A 5,000-nucleotide genomic window follows, 5' to 3' on the forward strand; every position below is an offset into this window, starting at 1 on the left:
GAGTCCCTTATCTATTATCGGTATTTCAGTGGTTTAGGGATTTCTTTTTCTTGTCTCTTTTGTATTGCTATTTTTTATCACTTTTTATTCATTCATATATTATTCATACTTTCACTTTTTTTTTCATATATTCATACTTTTATTCATTCCTTTCAACGGTTTGTTGCTGCTGAAACACCTACATTGTTAATTGTAAGTTATTTTAACTGTTGGAAAGTTTTTTTTTCCAAACTTATTTTGGAATTATAGACGTATAAGCCTTATTTTGCAAAGCAGCACACCCGTTCATGTATTCATCGTGTTTCGCATCAGAAGGACATGAGGGATATCGACAAAAGACAAAAAAAAGGAGAATTGGCACACCGGCAAATGATTAATAAATAGGCCACTTGATGACGTAATAGGCCAATTTGCGCTGCTGTGAACTTGGTGACATAAAGCCATCGACATGGTGACGAGTTCTCCTTGCAGTGCCTCGAGCCGCGTTCTACCGGCTCCTGGTCCTCGAGCCCGTCCACGAGAGATGCACGTCAAGTAAATTAGTCTGGCCGTGCACACATGCAAGAGCGTTTCCCCTCTCAGCTAAAAGGTAAAGCAATCGATAACAAGCACACTGATTTGAAAACATCACGCGTACGCCGACAAAACGTGACGTTCTGCCTGCTAGTTCCAGAGAACGACCCACAGCCACACTACATTCCCCTTAAGAAACCCTCCAAGCCACGCCCTGTGTAAGTCACACGTGACGTCGACGGAAACCGTGACTGCGGGTTTTTTTCTTCTCCCACCGACACATATTGCTTTTAAAGGCGCTCGCTCACAGCCCAGTGGCTTCAGCTGCCAACGACCGATGCACCCGCTGCCGCTGACGCCGCCGCGCGCTCTGCTGTCCGTTAAATAGACCGACAACAACAAAGACAACGGCGCTCGTCCCGCGCGCGAGGGGCTGAATGTACGAGGTGAAGAGGTGAGCGACACTACATGTTCATTTCGTCCGTGCATTTTTGAGAAGAAGAGTCGCGCTCCTCCGCTCTGGCGGAATAGCAAGCATCTCAGGTTGCGGCTGCAGGGGCGGGGGTAGCAGAGGGGGGTGGTGGGGCGCTCGCTCCAGTAGTCTGCGCCGACTGCGTGAGTACAAAAACAATAACAGTCCGCTGCAGCGAAGCCGGCTTGCCTTTGAAGCTGTCGCAAACATAACCATAGCGGTGTACATATCTATCTATATATTTATATGTATCTATGTCAATATATCTGTATGCCTTATTTTATGTCTCTCATAATTGCATTGGTGTCACTGTCAATGCCGATGTTGAGTAGAAGTTAAAGGGAAAACAGAGCTTGGGTGTCGGGTAACAAGGCTCCGTGCGCCCACAAAGCTCCGAAGTGATGTTGGACTTCAAGAGGTATTACAGGTTCTAATTAGAGGTGTCAGTCATAATGGAAGGTTCACCATAGATTGGGGGGATGGAGGTTCTAGGTTGGCCTATGTTTGTGGTCCTACTTTCTCATCGTTTTGAGTGCTCCCATCCACTTGACACACTGCTGTCACAGGTGGATGTGATGCATGGTTTTGTGAACCTGCACAGTGCAGACTGCCAGTGCGGTTGATGACAACTAACGTGGGGTCTTGTATAAATGGTGAGGCTGTCAACTGCAGGCGAATTCTAGTTAGTGTTGTCAAGTAGCCTGCCGCCCGCTAGCGCTCGTGGCGTCGCCGCAAAAACGGCTTTGTGTGCGCGGCCTTGAGTGTGCGTATGTTTTCTTCTAACTTGCATTAGAGTCAATATGGGAATCTAAAAAATAATATTTGAAATACCTTGTACATCCATGGTCTCACCTCGGTTGAGACCAGGGATGCACAAGGTATATCAGACAGAGGTGTGTGTGTGTGTGTGTGTGTGTGTGTGTGTGTGTGTGTGTGTGTGTGTGTGTGTGTGTGTGTGTGTGTGTGTGTGTGTGTGTGTGTATTCACTTGTAATATGATGGTAATATGATTGGCTGTCTTCTGGATGCACTGTTTAAATGTCTTTAACGGTGTGTGTGTGTGTGTGTGTGTGTGTCTGTGTGTGTGTAGGTCTACAGTACCAGCGTCCGATTGTAACGTGGGCCAAACTGCAACTTCTCGTCAACATTAATGAAGCTTTCAAGGCTTTTTGGTAAGTAACAGGAGAGGCTGATGGGAGACACACACACTGACCCTCTTTTGAACCATATCAAAGAGTCAATAACAACGGCTGAGAGACAAAGTGAGAGATGAAGATGGAGTAACAGTGTTTGAGTGACACCGATTAATTGAGAGAGAGTGTTTGAGTGAGAGACGGAGTGAGAGTTATTGAGTGACACAGATGGAGTGAGAGTGTTTGAGTGACACAGATGGAGTGAGAGACGGAGTGAGAGGGTTTGAGTGACACAGACGGAGTGAGAGGGTTTGAGTGACACAGATGGAATGAGAGACAGAGTGAGAGACATAGTGATAAGATGGGTCAAGCATTAAGTAGCATTATCCTTTTAGACAATGTGCAAATAATCGATTATACAGTATTGCAGCTCAATATATTAGAATGACTGTATCATAGCAGGTGACGCAAGTTGAACCTCCTGAAACAATGCTCACACAACCTGTTTCTGAACCCCATTCTCATTCTGGCTCTCCATTTGTGGTGAAATGCGTAGGGTGTGCAGTGTTTCCCTCATGAATGTCTTAGTCAAGGTGGTCAAAGAGCGGGGGGGGGGGGGGGGGACTTCAGGTCGAACAACTATTGTTTTGAACAGTATCACCGATGCATTATAGTATGTTTTCCTTCCCTATGGGAGTTTTGTACTTTGTTAATGCATAATAATTAAAAAAATATATATATAAAAAAAAGAATATATATATTTATTATTATTATTATTATTATTTTATTTTTTTTACATTGGCAGTCAAGGCGGGGCATAACCATACAGTGCTGGGGGAAACACTGGTGTGTGTGTGTGTGTGTGTGTGTGTGTGTGTGTGTGTGTGTTTGGGGGGGTGTTTGCGTGTGAACATCAGCTTCACAGACAACCACTTTTTTCACTTCAACTCCTTCCTCGCGTTGTCTTGTGTCTTGGTGGTCTGTCTGTCTGTCTGTCTGTCTGTCTGTCTGTCTGTCTGTCTGTCTGTCTGTCTGTTGATCTCTCTCTCTGTGTTGGCCATATCTCTCTGTTGAGGTCTAATGTGCAGAGGGACTTCTGAGACAGACAGACAAACAGACAGAAACACACACACACACACAGAAACACAAACAAACACACAGAGACTCTAGTCAAACATACCATACCACACACCTTCAGGCCCTGGGATCCTCTCCTTTAATGTTGCCCGTGAGTTGCTTTCCCCCCACGTCCATCTTACCGTTATCACATTGTATTTTGATGATTTATGTTGCAGATTCAATATTTTTCGATATCGCAGAAGTTGGCATGGCAAGCAACAGCGGTGAATATAGCCTTTGTGCTAACCACATTTTATATTCATTGAGCCGAATAATACTGCGTTTTTGACACAGACCGCTCATTGTTCACACTCAACACAACCCTGTGTTATTAATGAAACCTTTACTTTAAAAAACTCTCCCAGACGTGAACGAGAACTAACCCAAGTGGACTTTCTTTCCACACAGGTCACCACTTGCAGTGCAGCAGTTACTGAGTTTTTACTGTTTCAATACGATTTCGGTTTATTTTTATTACATTTTCAAGACCACTGGACCATCCTGAATGCCAGGGTCTGCCGGGATCAGATCGGTAGTGTGGGATGACGTTTATTAATGATTGGTCTCCCATTAGATTCAAACCAGCAAACTCAATCGACCAATCAGAGTGTGGTCCGCACTATTTGGCCTGGGGTGTAATGTAAAGATCCCTCTCACACTCACACAGGCACGCAGGGTGAGCCAAGCCCTACTCCACATTTATAAACACAGCTTGTTCACCTCCCAAGCCTCTCATTGGCTGTCTTGATGATCGACAGATTGTGTGTTTGATTTGTTTTCATACACAGCCCATACATCTGCCTGGCACACTTACAGACATACCACCAACAGTGCATCACTTCGTCACGTCATTCACACAGTCTATGGCATTGATTAATAGGCAGAAGTTTGCTTTTGTAGTATGAGGTGGTGTGTCTAAATTAAACTATAATAAGTGAAAAAACTATTGGAAATGTCATTTTATCCTTGAAGATTGAACTGGCATACTTGACACACACACACACACACACACACACACACACACACACAAAGATGGCGCCTAACCATCCACCTTGACAAGAAAATGTATTCAAATTCTCAGGGATCGTATTTGCATTGCAAAGCATCACTTCTGTTGGATCAACAAGTCTAGCCATTAGTTAGCTAGCTGAAGTAATAACTTGGTTTATGAAGGCTGTTATGTAACTCCCAAATTTCCTTGCTATAATATAAATTGTTGCTTTTTTGTTGTGTGGACATTAACCATCTGTTTTTTCATGTGATAATCAATAATTACTATTAAGTTTTGCTATCACAACTTCACATTAAATTAACCTTACTCTGCACTACTCAGTCGCCTAGCAACGAATATAGGCTACAGTTAGCAGTACCTAGCCCGTAAAGGAAGCTACGCTAATGCTATGCAAATATTAACATAGCATTAGCAGAACATGTTGTGTAAAACGCACAGTATTGCATATAATCATCGTCTTTGAATTACGAAGTTGATTCATGGTTATGACACAACTATAGTTTGATTCCAAAGAAATCATGTACTACCTTTGAAAAATAATTGTTGGGTTATCCATATTTCTATCTCAGCTTCCAAGAACTTAAATCCACAAGAAAATGAAAGTGAAAAGATAATACATCCATTAATTTTGCAAATGATCAACTAATTAACCAAGAAACAATGTCCAAATGACGTTGAATTCTGCCAATGATTATAGCGTGTGTTTGAACAAGAACTAAACAGGCAGAAGTTGTCCGTGTCTTCAACTTTCT

The 5,000-nt window shown here is 43.1% G+C and overlaps 1 protein-coding gene across 1 annotated transcript in view; it reads left to right on the forward strand.

Annotated features, from left to right (window-relative positions):
• The first annotated feature begins 820 nt into the window (after window positions 1-820).
• slc45a4a (solute carrier family 45 member 4a) overlaps window positions 821-5,000 on the forward strand; it is a 39,948-nt gene continuing 35,768 nt past the window's right edge. The window contains 2 exon segments of the mRNA XM_079750090.1: window positions 821-967; window positions 2,075-2,156. The gene's annotated coding sequence lies outside the window, so the exon portion shown is untranslated.

This window comes from Pollachius pollachius (genome assembly GCF_949987615.1).
Source record: "Pollachius pollachius genome assembly, chromosome: 13".
NCBI lineage: Eukaryota > Metazoa > Chordata > Actinopteri > Gadiformes > Gadidae > Pollachius > Pollachius pollachius.